This window comes from Protopterus annectens, chromosome 9.part0, assembly GCF_019279795.1.
Source record: "Protopterus annectens isolate FY-2018-M chromosome 9.part0, PAN1.0, whole genome shotgun sequence".
Taxonomy (NCBI): Eukaryota; Metazoa; Chordata; order Ceratodontiformes; family Protopteridae; genus Protopterus; species Protopterus annectens.
In genome coordinates this window covers 143,460,525-143,481,852 of record NC_056743.1, presented here as the reverse complement: position 1 = coordinate 143,481,852, position 21,328 = coordinate 143,460,525, and the positions used below count along the sequence as shown (strand labels likewise).

Below are 21,328 nucleotides of genomic sequence, written 5' to 3'. Positions count from 1 at the left end.
CAGTAGTCTGAGGTTGTGTCAACTAAGGCCTAATTGCTACAACAGAGGAGAGCACCACCATAGAACCCTAGCAGATTGTTCATTTAGGGCATTATTTCATCACCTGACAGCAGACACACAACTGTTCTTCAAAATGACTTCCTAAAGTTAGTTTCTTTGGGGAAGTATGGAGTAATTGTTTTGTTGGTGCTAAAATTCCAGATTTTTTTCCTTTGTTGATGTCAAAGCCTAGGTCCACTAGATGGCAGCATTTCAATACAAAAAAAAATTTAACAACGTGCAAATAATGCAGTTTTCAGTCAAGCAAAAAAAAAAATTCTACATACACATCTTCCAAGGCTGAGTTCCATAAAGCTAATTTGTAATCGATACCGATGAAGTAGTACTGTGACTGTATCCTCTCTGTCTGAACTCTGCTAGTAATTGTGCTTTATTTCAGATTTACTGTTTTTTTTCTTGCACAAAAGCATATGCATGCAGTTCATGTGTTCAATTTGTGAAGCATTTGGTCCCCATTTATTTAGAACAGTAAAGACAAGAAACTGTTGTTTTAACAAAGGCACACCTAAACAGACTCTTGGATACTCTGTCACATCACACATGCACGCAAGGCTTTTGCTGTGAATGACTTGAGACGTACCTCTCTGAACTATATGAAGAGAGACATGACTGAGGTCACTGAATGTGTCCAAGGCAGGTATGTCCATAGCCTTAAGGAGCATCCTACCATCACCCAGAATGATGCCTCAATACAAACAGAAAATTATTGACTTTAACAACTGACTTAGTTTCTGGTCACGCATGCCTCTCAACTGTACAGATTTTTTGCCCAATATTTTTGGTCCATTTTTCATAAAACTGTGGTTTTCTGGCAAATTAGTAGCAAATCATTAAAGAGTGAAGTTAGAAAATAATGACAGACATTTCAGTTTCAGATTTCATACCCTTCAGAAGATTCATGCTAATGCAAAACCTATTGTTTCAGTGCTCTGTTTGTATGAGCAATATTTAAAAATGGTCCCTATTTTTGGGCCTTTGTGCCACTTTTATTTATGGCTTTGTCCAGATACTTGCTCTCAGAGGTTGAGAGGTATGTTCTGGTGTCATTCCAAGGGGATTCATTACTTGACAGCCTGGGAGGACATGAGTGACAGACCACAATGCTTTGCCACAGGTGGCCTTCATCTGCCTCCCCTGGGCTTCTGGCAAAGTATCTGGTCTCCCCCAAAGTGCCTTTTTTTAGGTAAAATCATGAGCACAAAATTACCAATGTGAAAAATTCTTCTGAATGAAATTTAAAGGTCATGCTACTAAATTCCAGGTGTCTTAGCATGGAACTGCACTCATTGCAAACATTCCTCGTTCTGGAGGATGCTGACATTTGTACAGTCACTAGAACCTGGTTCAAAGCTAAGCAGAGCACCTCAGTCTTACCAAGCTACTCATCCTGCCATACTTTTAGACCTCAAATGGAGGGCTACAAAGCCAAAGGAGATGGAGTTTCAATATTTATCAAAGACACACACACCTCCAGGCTGGCCAAACAGTATGATGAACAAAACACTGCTGAATAAGTCCAAAATAAAAACAACGGTTGAGCAAAAAATCACCTTTACTAAAAGACAAACAGTATCATGCACAGGAGAGTGCAGTTAACTGTTGACAAAATACCTATTTAAATCCTAGCTAGCTACAGACCCCCCAAACATGACTCAGGATGCCCAGTCCACCTATCTGGACTTACTTGAATCCATCAGGATTCAACCCACTACCCTGATCTTGGGTGACTTTAACTACCCAATCATAGAGTCGAAGACCTAGTCTAGCCCAAACCCGAATGCCCAGAGATTCCTCGACTTCATCAATATTAGTGCATTGGATCAGCTAGTCAACAAAGAGGTGAAAATATCCTGGACCTGGTACTAGCCAACATGGCTAGCCACCGTAGCACCCTTACAGTGTCATCCTCCTTGGCAAGATCCGACCATAAAGCATTCACTTTCAGAGTCACCATCTTCCCTGACCCCTCCTTGTCAGGGTCAAACAAAACTTTTCCAAAGCTGACTACAACCTCCTGAGAGCAGGTATAAGCAGCTTCACAGCCATCATCCCTTCAGTTGGAACTACCACTAATGTCCAAGCCTACACAAAAAATGTATATGAGTACCTGCATTACTGCATGGATTCAGAAATATCTGACGGGACCAAATCATCTTCCTCAAGGAAGAGTAAACCTGGCTGGTGGACAGCAGCAGTAAACAAACTCTATAATAAAAAAAAATGTTGTCCAGTTCCAAGAAGGAGCAAGTGCCAAGTTGTAAGCAATCTCTCATCAGTCTGAACAAGCAAATAGCCACCGGTGAAATCCTCTAAGCCTAGCTTCAAGTCCAGATTGGCTACATCCACTAAGGACAATCAGAAGGCCTTCTTCTCATGCATCCATAATCTCAAAGGTAACACCCAAATCTGCTCTGAGGTAGTGGTTAGGAACACCACATACACTAATACCACAGAGGTAGCCAACCTGCTGGCAGACAGATTCAGTGAAAAGTCTACCATCCTGTCCCCACATCAGTAAACCAGGGCATCTACAGCACCTGCCCCCTTCCCCTCATCACCAGGGAGTGGGTCTTTAATGCCCTGTCAAAGGCAAAAAAATACAGCCTCCATGGGACCTGCCAACATCCCTGGCTGCATCCTACATGAGCTCAGGCATGAGCTCTCAGCACCATTAGCATCCTATTCAATCAAAGCCTGAGCACTGGCTTCATCGCAGCTGAATGGAGGACAGCCACTGTCTTCCCTCTACACAAAGGAGACGCATCCACTGACCCAGACAATTATAGGCCATCAGCCTAACTAGCTTAATCTGCAAGGCCATATAATGCGTTATCATGGACTTCATAAACAGGGACATTGGGAACCTCCAAATGCTTGACCCCACACCATTTGGTTTTGTCAAAGGGAGATCATGCCTGTTAAACTTGGTTGACTGCTTTGAAACATTCACCAAAGCCATGGATGAGGAGAAAAAGGTGCACACCGCCTACCTTGACATAGCCAAAGCCTTCAACACTATTCCCCACTCAGGCATAATAGAGAAACTCTCCCAACTAGACAGTAACCCATATATTACCAGATGGGTAGCTAACTGGTAGTACCCACTCAGTCAAAACAGAGGAAGCCACCCCTTGTAGTAGACCGCTAATGAGCAGAATACCCCAAGGATTGTTCTTGGGGCCTCTACAGTTTGGGAATATACTTTCTGAGCTGCAAGCCAAAACCAGTGGTCTGTGGCTGACCAAGTTTGCCAATGACTGCAAGCTGGGCACTGTCTTAAATTGCCCTAGTGATGTGAATATCCTCCAAGAGGGCCTTACCCAAACTAATGAGTGGTGCCATAAGGATGGCCTCAAACTGAATGCCAAGAAATGCATAGTTATTCCCTTTGGGCAAAATGACATCACCACTAATTTTCACATTAATAACGTACTAAGAAGGATGGCCTCAAACAGAATGCCAAGAAATGCATCTTTATCACCTTTGGGTAAAATGGCATCACCACTAATTTTCACATTAATAACGTACTAAGCGCACAATCAGTCGTGAGGGACTTGGGCACCCAGGTTGACAGCAACCTGACTTTTGACTACCACATTGCCTCCATTGTATGGAAGGCTTTCTACATGGCCCACCCCCATAAGTAAGGGTATTTCATCCAGGAACAAGGAGATAATATCATCCCTGTACTCCTCCCTTATCAGGCACATTATCAAGTACAATGCCCCCTTTGGCATGTACCTTGCCAAGGACATGCAGCAGTTGGATACCACAAAGGTTTCTGATCAAGAAAATCCAGGGTCTCAAACACCTGTCCTATGCTGATAGGTTAAAAGCCCTGTCCCTCTACTCAGTCTCATGCAGACTGCTCAGAGGTGATCTGTGCCTGGCATACAAGGCCATCTCAAACCCAGCCTTGATGGAGTTGCTACATATCCATAAGTCAAACTCCACCTACGCAACCCACAAGAAAGGCCTCAACCTGCTCTGCGACATTAATAAAACTTGTTGGCAGGATAGATTTGTGTCCCGAAGACCCCCCCCCCGATCTGTGCAATCGACTGCCTCTACATATCAAGCAGAGTACCTCACTAGCCTCTTTAAGAAGAACATGGATGACTGGATGAGAATACACCCCTGGGATACCACCTGTGTCCCTGCTGGACAGGGGAAACAAGTGCTGACTTTGAGGGAACATAGGCAAAATTCTTGGCTAGGCTTATAACGGCCTCTGGACCAATAGCCTAGTATCATCCTATGAGCCTGCAGTGGTACCAGTAGAAGGTCTGTCTTGTTTCTGAGACTGTTTCCAGACTGAGGCATGTATTTGCTTGGGAAGAGATAGCTATTCCCCTAATGGTGGGCAGATAATATTATTTATTTGAACAAGCAGTCCCTATTCCTCCTGTTTTGCCTGCTTTCGTGGATGCATTAAAAGCTTCCTGTAATGCTTCTGATTCTCTCCCATCAGTCCCTAAAAAAACAGATAAATTGTATAGCTTTATATTCAAAAAAATTATTTATTCTCTTACAGCTGATCCTACTACCATAAATGCTATGGCTCAAACAGCAAAAAAGCATGTTGCCTCTTCTAACCCAGTTCTGAGGATATGGAGGGGCGATGGTTAGACGGACAGAGTAAGAGATATTTTCCTTCTGCCACATTAGCCTTCAGAATCCTGATCTACCAGGACTATATGTGGAAGTTAATTTTGAAGTGTGCTCAAAGATTGAAAGAGTTTTCATCTTCCTTGACTCCCAGAAGATAGGTCTTTTGTGAATCCGGTTATGTGCAAATTGTCTCATGTTTCTAAACATGCCTTGGAGTGTGTACAATTGTGCTGATACTGCTTACAAGACTTCTGCTTCACCTACTGCTTTGAGGAGATGTGTTTGGGTATGCAACCAAAACTTTTAAGATGACTTAGAAATTCTGAGTTCTCCTCTAGGCTCACAAGTTTTGTTTGTACTGGGTGCTACTCAGGTACTCAAACAATGGGACACAACGGTAAATTAATACAGAAAGTTTCTAGGACTTATAATGCCCTGAAATTCTTCCCTTCCAAAACCTCTACACCTTTCAAAGGACAGACCCAGCCTAATTACAAGCAGGCAACCAAGAAAATAAAATGTCAGGAAGGTAGTAACCCCAAATTGAAAAACAAGGGTCAGGTATCAGCTTCAGAATGACTATCCCAATGACATGGTCACCTTCCCCCTCCTCCTACACCTATTCTCCTTCCACTTTTAAGTCATCTGTCCCTTAATGTTTGGTGCCAGATAATTTCAGACAGATGAGATTTAAAGGTTACTCAGTAGGGTTACAGCTGACAATATGATATATTCTCCTCTTCCTTTCAAGGGATCCCTCCTTACCCTCCAAACCAAACAAATATTTTATTTATCTGCTCCAAAACATGTTAAAAGAAGGTGTCATAGACCATCTTCCTTCAGAATTCTTACAAAGTGGCTTTTATTTCAGAATGGTTCTGGTCCCAAAAAGGAGCCCTTGTGGATAAAGGTTTTGGATCCCTTCTTCCTCAATCTGTGTGAAACTTCCAAATTCAAGATGTTGATGCTTCATTCATTGTTAACCCTCCTAGATCACTGTGTTATGGTAACCTTAGACATCCAGAATACTTAACATCACATTCCAATAGCATGCATTGTAGTGACATGACTATACATTATGTGCTCATTATATGGCTTAGCTCTTCCAAAAGGTATTGCTTTAGTCATTAGAATAACTCTATTGGACATCGTGTGGACTAGTCATTGCATAACTAGAATTAACGTTTCTGATGTTATAATGACCAAAAAAGATAAGACCTATGTCACTACTCAAATAAAAAAAAAAAATGAACCATGGAAAAAGTATATAACTTTATTAAAAATGTTCTTGCTTTTCTTCATTTTCAATATGACATTATCCAAGGTCAATTTACATCGAAAGGAATGTACTATGTTTGGAAAGAGCAGTCTGTTGATTTAGTGTACATTACCTCTTAAGTAATACATTCAGCACATCTTTGTAGAAGCATGATTAAGTATCTGAAATGGTAGGTGTTTCAATAGTACTTTACACAGTTCTTAAGCATGTAATGGACATGCTTGCTGCATGCTGTAAAATGACATAATGCAGCTCTAACTCAAACAGCTTGTGATGAGCTAGCAACCCAAGTGTGGGACAAACTGGCAAGGGAAGGAAAGGTACCTTCAGGTGTTACTAGCTTACCTATCCTGGGGAGATATGACCTGGTCCACTTCTATGCTAGCACTTTCCAAAGAACAAGTACCATAGCATGAGCCAGGGATGTGCACCTGGCACTGCCAGGCAGCATATTTACACACTGTAGCCATTTACTGTGTATATCAGGAAGTGTGCATGTGCCCTAGGAACTGGGAAAAAGGCCCTCAGTTCAGCAGGTGAACACATTCATTCATATTGGCCATTTGACCATTTTTACCTCAAAGCTGATTAATTCAGAAAAATGCTAGTGAAAGTCATTGAAATTAAAAGAAAAGGAAAGCATTTTTGCAAAGGGTAATGTAAAACCCCTTCACACACACACACACACATGTGTGTATGTATATATATAAATATATATATATATATATATATATATATATATACATACATTATACACACACTTTTGTGTATATATATATATATATATATATATATATATATATATATATATATATATATCTGTATATGTATAGTTCCCCTTCATATGACCGAATGTCTCTAAACTCAAAAGTCATAAACTCGAAACCAGAATCTCGAATTTAGAAAAACTCGAACATATGAAAGGGACAAAAAAACTAAATTAACCCCTTTCAAATGTTTTTGCAGGGTGGCTTCACCCCCCTGCACCCCAACACCCCCCCCTACTTAAATATACCTACTCCGAGATTGCACTATAATGAAGGAAAGGGAAATCTCCCATTCCGCGCTATATGCGTAAGCGCAAAATGAAAGATTTTCCATTCCTCCGCTATAGTACGGTCACGGAACATTCACATTTAAACTGCTAGGGTACAGGGGACTTTGCCCCCTGCAATACGGTAAGCTAACTTTTTATTTTTTTTAAACCTAAGGCTCACAGTCACAATTTCAAGTGAATAAAAGTTCAAGATTCTGATTTGGGTCTCGAGATTATGAATTTCGATCTTCCATCCAGTCAATCTTGTGAAGGGGAACTATATATATATATATATATATATATATATATATATATATATATATATATATATACACACACACACACACACACACACACACACACGCTTGTGTATAATATATATATATATATATATATATATATATATATATATATCTATAAAATACACACGTGTATATATGTAAATATATCTATATATTATAGTGTGTGTGTATATATATATATATATATATATATATATATATATATATATATAGATATATATATATATATAGATATGTATATATATACATACACAATACATACACACACACATATATCTATATATATATATATATATATATATATATATATATACACACACTAACTTCACTGTCATACAACAGTGGGGAAGGGGAAGTACAGTTTTCCTGAAAGTAGCTTTCACTTGTATGTTTCCAGTTTAATCACTTTCACAAATAAAGTACCCAGATGTCTGTAGAGTTCCCCTCACACATCAGCAAACAAAAGAAAAATCTCCTGATGACTGTAATTGCCGAATGAATGGGCATGTAGATGGTGATAGGGTCATGTGGTCAGGGGATGCGTAGAGAGAAGACAAAAGATTAACTATAAGGGACAGCACTTGGAAAAATACCTGATTTGTTTGAATGAGTGGTTAGTTAAGAGATTAACAATCCAATGCTTTACTTAAATGTCTAAATCTTGAGCTTGAAATATATAGTCTTTGTAGAATTGTCTGTGTTGTACCTTTAAGAAGCATTTTCAAGGACATCACATGCATATAACTAGCAAGCACATGCTAGCTTCAGTACCATTTTGAGAGTGCAGCCAGAGAATGAGCATGTATGAGTGTGATATCTAGTTTGCGTACAAGTTTATATAAATTAAAGTTATTAAGCCTCAATCCTGAAGTGTTTGTACATAATACCACTGGCTGAACAGAACGCAATGATGTTAGTCTGTCTTATCCTGACCAGACGAGCACTATGGTGTCAGAACCGGGATTCCAAAAACTGCTTTTCAGATCTACGAGGTGCAGAGTTAACAGTGAATGAAACTGAGTAGAGGAAAGGGCCAGAAATGAAATAAAGGTAATGAATACTTGCACAGATTATTTATTTTATTGAAAAGATAAAAAGGAGCATTACAAGGGCCCAGAACATATTAAGCAAATGGGAGGCACAGAACGTTTAATTAAACAAAATGTTTAAGATTAAGATATTTGATAAAATGATTATCAGAAAAGCATATGAGGTTTGGAATTACCTCAGAATTGCAAAAAGAGCATGTTTAGAGTAAAACAAGTGCAGGAAAAGTATAATGGGCATGATAAGAGATTAAATGAGCAAAACAAATATAATAAAAATGACACATTAAGCATAACTAAAGCAAAGTGACTGCATGTTTTTGGCAATTTACTGTGTTTTGGCATAAACTACTATTTCACATTAATTGAAGCTATTAAGGGCATAACTAGAGTTATTTGAACTCATCAGAGTTTGTAAAAGTGTTTACAGTGTATGTTTATTACCTGCATTTATTCCGAACAATTTGTGTGCAAAGTGCAACTATTTCATAAAGTGTAGTGAAAATGCAGCCATTTCAAAACGTTCTTGTGCTGGGTCTGTCTATTTGCAGAGTACTGCCATTACAGAGTTTTTCTTGCACTGTACAGAGTTACTTAGCAGAGTACGGACATTTTGGAAAAGTTTCAGTATGTTATGTTCTGTTTACTCACAAAATGCAGTTACTTTGAAATGTTTCTTAATCTGAGCTTTGACTGCCCAGTTTATTCACACAGTGCAGCTATTTTGAATTTTTTTTTTCACTGATAAGACATGCTTTCTTACAGTACAATAATTTCAAGAGTATTCTTGTGCCCCGGAGACTTATTTTGCAAAGTTCAGTTATTCAGAGGCTTGTTTTTATATTGAGCATAGTTACAATTACTGGCATATATACATATATAGTGTGTGTCCGTGCATACTTGCAAAAGCAGAGGCATTTTGCAGACAAAGTCCACTTGTATTTGATCAGAATATTGTAGAGAATTGGAGAATATTTGAGCAAGAGCATCTTATTCTGACAAAGATGCACGCACCAGGGCATTCATTTTGCCAAACCCAGCTGGGTCACAGACCATTGAAGGATAGCATTCATTTGTGTATGCACCAGCAGTATATGAAGGATTATGGGAAAACCATCATATTGTTGTACAGGTTGAGTCAAGGAAAGACCCCAAGTGTTTGAAATTCAAATTCAATGAAATGTGCAACCCCAGACAAATGTTACATTAGGGAGGCATTTGTATTACACAAGAGATCAAAAGCCAGGAGAAACTTTTGCAGCTTTTATTACTGATCTGAGAAACAAAGCTAAGACATGTAGGTTTGGTGATTTAAATGATGAGTTAATAAAGGGCAGGCTTGTGTGTGGTATTAATAGTGCTGCAGTGAGAAAGATTTTGCTTAGTGACAGTGATTTCATGCTGAGTAAAGCTACTGAGATTTGTCAAATCCATGAAGTTACAGAAAGGCACACAAATGAGGTTTGGGACAGAGCAATTTGTCCAGGACCCTCCTTTGGTGGGGGGGTTGAATACAGGGAATTGGGGGGTTGTGTATAGTATTAAGTCAGGTTAGATGGGTTTTGGATGATGAGGGGTTAATTGGGTTCGGGAGTTAAGGGAAGTGAGGTAGGTTTGGGGAGGCGCTTAGTTTTTATATTATTGAAGCAGGGGAAGTGGTGTCACATTGAGGCATGAGTTGGTGAGTGACACTGACTTATGTCCAGGACGACCTGTAGGTATTCCGGTGGCAGGCTTTGGAGGGTATGTGCACATGGTGGGTGCTTTCAGCCGACTGCTTGGTAAGGTGAGATGGAGTACGTGTGTATATGTGTGTGTTTTTTTTTCATGCAAGTGGTGGTCTTGATTAATGTAGGTAATTAAGTAATTTGTCTTGGTCAGGGATGCTGTGAGAAGCGGTATGACGGGGTATGACACTGCAGGAGGGGAGCGAGAGGGTTGGTTAGTTTTATCGGTTGGGGTATGGGAAGTTGGGTTGGGAGAGCAGTGTGTAGGCCCAGTACTTCATGTTGGAGGGGGGAATCATCCCTGTACTGGTCTGCTCTAAGCAAAAAAAAAAGGATTTCTCCCTGTGGTTATAAATTATCTTGCTCCCGTTACATTTCGTTGTCCTGTTCTGGAGTTCATGTTCTGAGAGGAGGTGCAATAAGGTGAAGAAGTGTGTAGTTGCTCGTGTCGTTTCCTGCCTCATTTGTTGGTGGGGATGAGGCTTTTCATCATCTGAGTATTCCTTAGATATGCCCCATGGCATTGGTGGGAGTGGGTGAGTTTGTTTTGTGGTCTTTTAACAGTTAATGAGCTCCCAGTGCATGCACACTGAGTTAGCGATCATTGCGGGGGGTGAGGAGATGGATCTGGATAGGTTACTTAGTGGTTATTGAGGGAAGTGTTCACGTGGTAGATAGGGCTAGGTTTAAAAAAAAAGGGAGACTAGAAAGAAAGCGATGGAGGAGAAATGGCAGAGGATCATAGTACAAGGAGTACGAGGATGTCAGTGATCAGAGCCATGCAGAGAGAGATCGAGAGATTCCAGCAGTAATGTAATGGTTCCAGCAAGCAGGGGGATTCCACAGTAGCAGGAGGGAATGAGGGTGGCCGGTTCAATGCTAGCAACTCAGGGAGGAGTGGTCTTGACTGGTTGAAGAGACACCTTGCCAGTGGCTACAAAGAAAAACAGAAAAGAAAAAAAAGCTACTTAATTCTAGTTATTGGGTCTTTGCTTGGCTACCCTGACTGCTTATGGCTAAAGGCTGCTGGGATATAATTACAAAAAAAAATATCACTTGGTTACTACAGTTTTCAAGGGGAGTGACAGGTCTTTAACATGACTCTTGCTAGTTTTATGCAGACTGTTAGAGTGGATGCTATTGTAAATACTATGCTAATGTGTGTGTGTGTGTGTGTGTGTGTGTTTTTTTTTCCATGGCCTGAGAGGAATGCTTGGTTGTGGTATGACCAGAGGTTTCAGTAGCAGAAAGTGGTGGATCATTCTCTCCGCTTGGAGGTGCAGCATCCAGACATCTGGTTGGGTACCATGATGGACAGTTACAGCGGGAGTATTAGAGGTGGTAAAGTGGGGAATGGAGTGGTGTGTGCTGGACTCTTAATGCTGGAATTTGCTCATGGGTAGGATATAAGTTCTTGCATGTTTGTTCAAGGTGTGGGGGAGCCATCCAGTTACTCAATGTAGGTGCTGTGAACATAATTCTATGACTGCAAACATAATGTCAGTGGACGGGAGCTTTCCGTCTTATCAGTGGTCTCAGAACTTTAGGGGTATAGGTAATTTTCATGGATCAAGAGGTGGGAGTCTCTTCAGGGGGATTAGGGGAATGGGAGAGATCGCACTCGCCCATTAAGGTAGGGTTGTTGTGTCGCATGCTCCATTCCTTTCCTGATGCTGCGATTAAGGAGGAAATATTGCACGTTTTTGAATGGGGATTCTCCATTAAATACAGGGTGGTGGGGGATGGGAGGGCTTGCAAGAATCTGTGATCAGTGTGGGGTTAGGAGGACATTTTATGGGGTTTGGCTGAGAAGGAGCATTAGGCGAGTCAGCTGCTGGATTCACTTGACAAGCCCGCCTTTTGACAATTTTAAGGTTTGTCTATTGGGTCAGGTACAGAAGAAACAGGATTGGGAGTTCAGGTTGTTTCACCATTTGTCATATCCCAAAGGTAATTTGGTTAATGATTTTATTGCAGTGAGGATGCCAGGGTTAGTTATGCCTCCTTGGATGATGTGGTTGGGTCACTAGGGGTTTCATGGATCCATGGTTAGTAAAGGTGGATATTGAGTCAGCCTTTCATTTGCTTTCAATCAGGCAGGAGGACTGGCTGTTACTGGGCATGGTGGTAGGTAAATTTTATTTCAACAGGACCAAGCCGATGGGTTACTCAGTTGCATGTGCAACCTTTTGAGAAATTCAGTATGGTGCTTCATTGGGTGTGACAGCAGTGGGTTGGTACAGAGAAGGCGGAACATTACTTGAATGATTTCTTGCTAGTTGGAGAAAGATGGGCAGGTGTGCAGGAAGGGTTGCAAGAATTCTTGAGAATGTGTGATGAATTAGGGGTTCCATTGGCCTGGCATAAGTTGGAAGACCCAGCGAGAGTGTTAGATATTTTGGGATTATTAGTGGATGTAGAAAGGGGATTGTTTAGTCTGCCTAGGGATAAGATGGACAAATTGAAGGCTATGATTAGGTCATTTGTGGCTATGTATAAGATACAGATCTGCACAGTTATGGAGCTGTTTGAGCTTTTGAATTTTGCATGCCGAGTGGTCCATCCAGAACGTAATTTCTGTAAGTCAGTTGTGTTTTTTTTTTAAATGGGGTAAAAGTAAGCACCACTGGGTCAGGGTTAACAAGTTGGTTTAGGAGTATTTGTTGCTTTGGTTGTGTTTTTTAGAGCAGTTCAATATGATTTATTTTTGGCAGGCAGACTGCATCAGGCAAGAGTAGCACCAGTTATTTATAGACATTGCAGGGGGCATTGGAATGGGCACTTATTTTGAGGGACAGTGGTTTGCAGCTCAGTGGCCATTGGATTGGAAGGAGGAATAGAAAACAGAGGTGGCATTTCTAGAGTTGATGCCAGTTTGGACAGCTTCTGTAGTTTGGAAGGAGTGCTTGCAGGGGAAGTGGGTAATTTTTCATTCGGATAACATGGCAGTGATGAGGGTGTTGCAGGTAAAGATGGCCAGATCAGAGTTGCTGTTGTTGATTTTGCATAAGTTGATTTTATAGAGTTTGATAATTATTTTTTTATTTACAAGGGGTGCATGTGCCTGGGGTGAGCAATGCCATTGCTGACAGCTTGTCCCATTTTCAGTTTTGACAGCTGCCACCAGGGGCAGAGGAAGTATCAGTACCATTGCCCAAGGAGGTGTGGCATCTTGGGTTGAGGTAACTAGTTGGTACAACTATCTTGGATGGTGTCTACTAAGAAGGCTTACAGTAGGGCTCTTTATGGATTTGATCTGTTTGTTTTACAGTTGCCAGAAGATGAAGGGGTTTGGTTGGAGGAGTTATTGCTTCATTACTTAGCTCAGGCTTGGGGTTTAGGCAAGGCTTTACAAATGGTTAGGGTTGATTTAGCTGCAATTTGCATATTCACGCATGTATCTGGGTTACACAACTTTACAAAGTCTTGGATGGTTGGGTGTATGCCAAGGGGATGGGGAAAAGTGGCTGGAGAGCATAGTGATATGTAATGGCCATTAACGAGGGAGTTTTTAAAAGTTTTACTTACAGGTTTAGCCTTAATGGAAGGGATGTCCTTGGATTACATTATGTGGGTCACTTTGGGTGCGTGGTTATATTTCGGCATGTTCTGTGTGTCTGAGTTGTTAGGATCATGCCTTTGAGGGATGTAATGATAGTCCTTGGGATAGTGGTTATTGGGTTGTGAAGGACTAAGACAGATCAGCTGGGGAAAGGTACATCAACAGTGCTCAGTAAAGATAGGGATGCTAGGCTTTAACCAGAAAGGTGGGCTATGGAACTAAGGTGGATTCATGTGAGAGGCCTTTGTGACTTGGTTTTCTGGTTGTCGGATGGCAGGAGGGTGACAAGTGGCCTGCTTGTGCAAATCATTGGTAGGGTTTTTTGTTGCATGGGTTTTCCATTGGAGAGGTTTGCATCTCATTCTTTTTGCAGTGGTAGGCCTTCAGACTTGGCTAGGGAAGGTAGTTCCCTTGAGGTTATTAGAAAAGTTGGGAGGTGGTCTTCTAATGCCTTTTTTATCTTATATTAGATAAGAGTTTTTACTGCATTTAATAATATATATATATATATATATATATATATATATATATATATATATATATATTTTTTTTTTTTTTTTTTTTTTTTTAAGAAAGTAGATTGTCATCCTGGGTCATTCTTGTATGCATTGGGCAGAAAAATGGGCAGCAATTAGGATAGATGGAAAGAATCTGGGTTTGTCTCAGTTTAGACAGTTAATTGGCATGTGTTTAGAGGGCTTAGGTGGGATCAAGTGATGCATGAGACTGAAGTGGTAAGGTTGCAAGTAGGTTGCCTGCAAATATTAGTAGTGAACTTAGGTGGTAATGATCTGGGAATTCTTCCAAAGAAGCAGTTGGTGGATCCTACAGCAGAAGACTTGTTTAAGTTGCAAATGTTATGCCCTGGTATGTGTATAGCATGACCGGAGGTACTGCCACGTTTAACTTGGAGGAATGCAGTTAGTTACTAGGCTGTGGAGTGGGTTCGGAGGTTTGTTAACCAGTGGTTGGTTAGCCAATTGAGAGGATCAGCCATGCACGTTATAGAACATTGGGATTTCAAAGACAGAGATGGTGTTTGGTTTTGATCAGATGGAGTGCATTTGAGTGATGTTGGCTTAGATTTATTTAATGTACATTTGAAATTTGTTTTTAGAGGGTATGGCAAAGGTTACTGGATAACAGGGGAATAGCATGGGATCAAGCTTGTGGGTAAAGGAGGGACAGGATTGCTCTCTTCTCTTCCCCCTCTAGGTGATGGTGTTGATGGCATTGAGTCTGGGGAATCAAGTGAGGTGATGGACGCTGCTTGATAATAATAACTGAGCTTATTTGGATGCTGCTTATTTTGAAGGGGTGAGCTGGTACACTGCCTGTTTAAGGTTTTGGTCAGGGTGAGTAGACACGCTGCCCTGATGGATAATGTGGACAGGGTGAGTGGGTATGCTACCCTGATGGATGTCTTCGACAGGGTGAGTGACTATGCTGCCCTGATGTTGCTGGGAAGAATGTGAAGACTTCGGTTAATTGTTGTTTTATGTGAATAAAGTTAATTAGCTGTATTAATTGCATTAATAAAGATCATCAACTGTCTTTTAGTGTTAGTGTGAGTCATTTAAAGAGGGGCTGTGACAAGTATGCTTGCAAGTGATAAGAGCATGGTTTCAGCAGGCTCAGAGCAAGTGTAAACAGCATGAAACATGTGGCTAGTAGAAGAAGGCCTAAGCTCATGACATCTGTAACCCCTGTGGGTGTGGCAGGTAAAATGCAGTTTTCCAAAAAGTTCTAAGACTAGTTCAGTGAAAAGGACATGCTGAGTGCAGTAAAGGGGTGTTTGTGAACAAAACCCAAATCAAACTTTAACTGTCGCAGTTGTGGTGCCAATCATGAGTCTAAGAGAGAAAAGTACTTAGCATTTGATCAGAAATGCCACAAGTGTAGAAAGTGGAACAATTTTCAATAGTTTTGCATATTAAGTAAACCTCACACAGTTATAAAGAAGGATCACTTATAAAGTAAGTTGATCATATAGAGCGGTACAACCCTATTTTCTGTGTAGATGGTGTGTCAGTAATTGGTGAAGAGGTTGGTGCAGTAGATTTACTGGCAAAGAATGAAGTGTTTTGTACTGTCCAGATCAATGGTAAAACCACTAAACTCAAAGTAGAGACTAGTTCAAAGTGTACTGTTTTGTCAGCAGACACATTTGCTAAGGTAAGAGCTGGTGAGCAACTCAATGTGGCCATTTGTGAGAAACTTATTGCTTATGGAGGTGAAGAAATTCAAACTGAAGGCTCAGTAGTGCTTTCATGTTATTTGGCTAGGAACTGCTACAGCTACTGTTCTATGTAGTCTGAAGACCTCTGCAGTCATTATTGGGTCTCAGAGACAGTTTGAGAATGAATTTGCTTTCTTTTACCAAAGACATTCATCATATAAGCACGTCTCAGTTCCAGCATGAGTGAAGCTATTTTCTCAAAGTATGCTGATGTTTTCGATTACAACTTAGGCAAACTTCCATTTGTGTATTCTATGAAGTTAGACCCAGAGATCAGTCCAGTGGTTAGACTGGCAAGAAAAGTTCCAGTAGCTATGCAGAATAAAGTCAAAGCTCAGTTGAATAAAATGATATAGCAAGGTGTAATTTGTCCAGTTACAGAACCTACTGAATGGGTGTCATCCATAGTAGCAGCTCACAAAAAAGGTTCAGACAAAATCATAATATGCATTGACCCAAAAGATTTGAACATAGCATTAAAGAGACCACACCATCCTATGGGCACAGTTGAAGTCACAGCCCTAATACTGAACGCCACAGTTTTTTCTGTCTTGGATGCGTGAAAGTTCATTTTGGCAAGTGATGCTTGATCACAAATCTTCACTACTGACTACATTCAGTACCCCATTTGGAAGATTTAGATTCCTTAGGATGCCATTTGGAATAAATTCTGCAAGTGAAGTCTTTCAGCGTGCAGTGGAGCAAATTTTTTCAGGTTATCCTTGTGCCATAATTGTAGATGATTTATTGATTGGAGGCAGTGGTGAAGTAGGGCATGATAGAAACCTTAGGGAAGTTCTAGACAGAGCACATGAAGTGAACTTGAAGCTCAGTCCTCTAAAATGCAAATTCAGACTACCAGAAGTTACTTATTTAGGTCATTTATTTACTAGCACTGGCTTGTTTCCCGATCTGTCCAAGCAAGCAGCCATTCTTGAGATGCCAGCACTGGATAATGTTTAAGCTCTACAATGTTTTCTTGGTATGGTCAACTGTTTAGGCAAGTTTATACCAGACTTCAGTGAGTTGACAGCACCTTTGAGAGAGCTGATGCGCAAAAATGTTACATGGTCTTTGTTAGAACAGCACCAGAGATCATTTGATTTCCTTAAGCAGAAAATTGCCACCCCACCTACATTAAGATACTATGATGCCAATAAAAACCCTCTTTCCTGTGATGCTTCAAAAGTTGGTCTTGGCACAGTTTTTCTTCAAGACTGTTACCCAAACTGAAATGCAATATGCTGAAATTGAGAATGAACTTTTGGCAATAGTATTTGCATGTTCAGAGTTTCATGATTATATTCATGGTCAAGCTATTCAGATTGAAACTGATCAAACTCTAGTCACTATTAAAGAAGCCTGTGCAATCAACTCCAGTGAGATTACAAAGAATAATGCTCAAATTGCAAAAGTACAACTTCAAAATAATCTATACAAAAGGCAGACTTCTTTATCTGGGTGATAACTTATCCAGATTGCCCAGACGTACAACATAGCTTAATGCAGGGAATTTTGATTTTTTTTGCATAATATTTCTCCCATGAGACTTGATGAACTGAGAGATCATACAAAGACCTATCCAATTTTGCAAAAACTCAACTACTTCTTCAATGTAGGGTGGCTGCCGAAGTAATTTAGTGTACCACCTGAAGTGCAAACTTATTTTTCTTACAGAGATGAGATGTTGATGGAAAATGGCATTTTTTCAAAGGTCCTAAAATTGTTGTCCAGGCTTCCTTACAATGTGAATATATCCAGATTTTGCATTGTGGTCTACCAGTTTCCAAATCTACCAAAAGAAGGGTGAAAGGATTAGTATGTATGCCTTCTCTAGAAAAAGACATTGATAAAGTACTGTCTTCTTGTTCAGTATGCAATAGTACTAAATCGCATTTGCAAAAAGAACCACTTCATCAAAGTCAAGTTCCTGAGCTACCTTAGTCAACAGTGTCCACTGATATATTCAAGTGGAACAACCAGCATTACTTAGTGTTGGTAGACTGTTATTCGAATTGGTTGGAGATTTACTACCTAACCTAACATCCACTGCAGTTATCACCAAGTTGAAATGTCATTTCTCAGTCTATGGGAGTCCACAGAAGCTTATCTCTGAGAATGGTAACCAATTTGCCAGTCAGTTGTTTAAGAAATTTGCAAAAGAATGGGACTTTGTTTCTAGTAGTCCAGAATACCCACAATCAAATGGACTAGCTGAACGTGCAGTATAGAAGGCAAAGCAATTACTAGAGAAGCCAAAACATGATAATACTCATGTCTTTTTGAATTTACTCAGTCTCAGAAACATACCCCGTGATGATATACTTGGCTTGCCTGCTCAGAGACTTCTGTCTAGGCAAAACAGAGCAACCTTGCCTATCAGTTTCAATATGTTGAGGACTAAAGCTAAAAACAACAGAACAGTCAAAGCCCATCTATTCAGAAAGCATTTTTTTCCAGAAGTCCAGCTATGATAAATCAAGCAGATTTCCTCATCCATTGAAGGGAGGAGAGACTGTGAGGATACAAATGGCGAAAGGTTTCGACCATATTGGTCAAGTAACAGGTATATGTGCCGAGCTGAGATCCTACTTCATAGAATCTGAGGGTGTGGAGTACAGGAGAAATCGCAGACATCTTCCTCCTATATCAGAATCGATATCACAGCATTGTTCCTGTGATACAGACTCTAGATCTCAGAGCAATCCAGAGAATGTTCCTGTTGCAGAACGTGTCTTAACTTCTACTTCCATTCCTGATGATGTTCCTGATGTGCCCAAATTTGAACATTCAGCAGAAAGAGTCCCAGTTGATAGAACTAGTTCTAAGTTCTATGTCACATGATTTGTCTTATCTCCAGAACTAGTGTGAAATGCACAGCAGCTTGGACATAATTGTCAATATATTATTTAGTACTGTATAATTGCATGTCATAGAATTATTTTGTATCAATTGCATGTCAATTAATGTCAATAATGTATGACTCCTTTCTCGAAGAGGGAGGATATAGAATAGTGTGTGCGTTATACTTTTAAGAAGCGTTTCCAAGGACAGCACGTGCATATAAATAGCAAGCATGTGCTAGCTTCAGTGCCATTTTGTGAGTGCAGCCAGAGTGTGAACATGTATGAGTGTGATAGCTAGTCTGTTTACAAGTGTATCTAAGTTAAATTTAATAAGCATCAATCCTGAAGTATTTGCATGTAATAAAGCTCCTTGAACAGAACCCACAAATGTTTGTCTGTTTTATCCTGACCAGACGAGCGACTGCAAAAAGCTGTGCCTGCATGCACTCACTGTTAAACTTGGAAAAGTGCTCAAGTCCTTGGGACATTATGCAAAGCTAAAATCACTCAGGAAAGTATGCTTTTGTGTTACTCTTACAGTTGACTACCTGGTACTCACATTTGAAACTGTTATGTGCATTTTCCAATGTTTGTAGTTTTTTTTAATGTGTTTAAACTCATCTGTAAAACACTCTCTTTGGACACGAGTGGAGACCACCTTAAAGACAGTAGTGGTTGAGGGAGAATGGACTATCTGGGTAGCTGGCCACTGTAGGCTCATGTTTTAAGTGTTTTTTGATTGGTTTATTTTGTTTTCTTGCTTGCTGTTTGCTGCACTGAGCTGCACACCCTTGCAGTCTTATTGCTGAGGATGCAGAAAGTTGTGCCCATATGCACTCACTGTGAGACATAGAAGAGTGATTTGTGTATTCTGCAAAGCTGAAAGCACTCAGGAAAGTACATTTGTATGATAAGTCACTTATGGATACTCGTATTTTAAACTGAAAGCATTTTTTTTTCCAGTGTTTGACTTCTAGTGTGCTTAAACTTATCTTTAAACAGTCTGATTGCTCAGTTGCAGGGGCCATCCTAGAGTATTCTAGCTGATGCAATATATACATAGCTTGTTACTACTGGCTTGAGTGTAAAGTCATTTTGTTCGGATATTGTTTTGGTTTCTTGTCTATTATTTATTGCACTATGTACAGTATAGTTGCATAGCATGTAGTCTGCACAAATTCAATTTTCCCCTAAGCATAGTACCACCAGCAGTCCACCTTCATGTTGTAAACATTTCTCCAATTTTGCTACAGCCTTAAATCATGTACACTGATCTGCATGTAGCTATAAACCTCTGTGCTGGACTGCATGTTGGGAAACTGTGGGGACTAGTCTTAAACTGTGTATGTAGTTAAACACCTTACAGTGCCCACAACTTCCACCCATTGTATTGCACTTCTTCATTCCCTTTCTAAACTCCGTCTTTAAGGCTTATCCCCGAGGCCCTTCTTTTACTCTACATTTAATTTTTACCGCTCGTAAGTGCTGTATGTTATGGAAGGTCAGCAGACCAGCCAGCCTTCCATTGCCAACATTCTAGCATTTCGTATCCGGAAACAATGTGGAAACTACCATCTGCTCACGGACAATGAACTTCACATCAAAACAGTAGAGGCCATCTGTGAGAGGTGCAATTATGAATAAACTTGTAGGGACTCCTCTCCCATTCTACAGTAAGCAGTGAACATCCCATCCATACCAATGCAACACCTTCAACCTGATAACACAAAAGTGACATGCTCTGATACTATTATAAACTCTCTACCTAAACCTCTTGTAAGAAGGTAAAAGTGTAAGGACCCTAGTGCCTTCACTAGATACATTTCTACATCAACAAGTCATCACCAACAGCAAAGGACCTCCATACATTGTATAGCCTGTTATGAATTCCCCTCCATGAATCTAGATGAGTATTTACAATTTCAGCTAGTCCATGAAAATATCCCCATAAACAATGATACAGTAATCCTTGATGACTTAAACTACCCCTCCATTGACTGATGAGCTTACATCTCCAATGTAGGTTATGAACAGCGATCTCTAGACTGGGTTAAGAAAAACTATCGGTCCAAACTGTCCTCAAACCAACCAAGGCAGAAACCTTCTTGATGTGCTCCTCACTAATAAGACCCTGCCTCTTTCCATTCCCCTGGTCTGCCACTCATCGGTTATGTTAGATAACCCATTTGTTGCTTTCACTCTGTCAACATCCAACAACAAACATATCCCCTTTAGAGACTTCAGAAAATTAAATCTAATAACTGCTATACAAAGAAATATCTTAATTTATATACAACACTCTCTGAGATAACCCTGAGTGTACAGACAGCTACAGTAAGGATTTTATGCTAAACACCTAGATCTAGCAGTCCCTTCTAGTGCCAAGTTTACTGGAAAATCAAAAAACAAAATATCCTGTTAGCCAGCCATCATCAGCAAATTTTATAATAAAAGGAAAAAGCACCTCAAAGCACCATTTAGGACCAGAACACACCCCAGTGTGAAACTATATAAAAAAATAAAACAAACTTAGAGCACTATGTTGTTGTCTTTCAGCTTTTGCCGGTTAGTCCGGTCCACAAATGATTGGCAGTTGGTTTTTATGGTGTTGAGTTACCAG

The 21,328-nt window shown here is 40.2% G+C and overlaps 1 protein-coding gene across 1 annotated transcript in view; it reads left to right on the top strand.

Annotated features, from left to right (window-relative positions):
- Positions 1–21,328, top strand: part of LOC122810502 (SH3 and multiple ankyrin repeat domains protein 1-like) — a 4,213,494-nt gene that overhangs the window by 3,239,334 nt on the left and 952,832 nt on the right. The window lies entirely within an intron of this gene.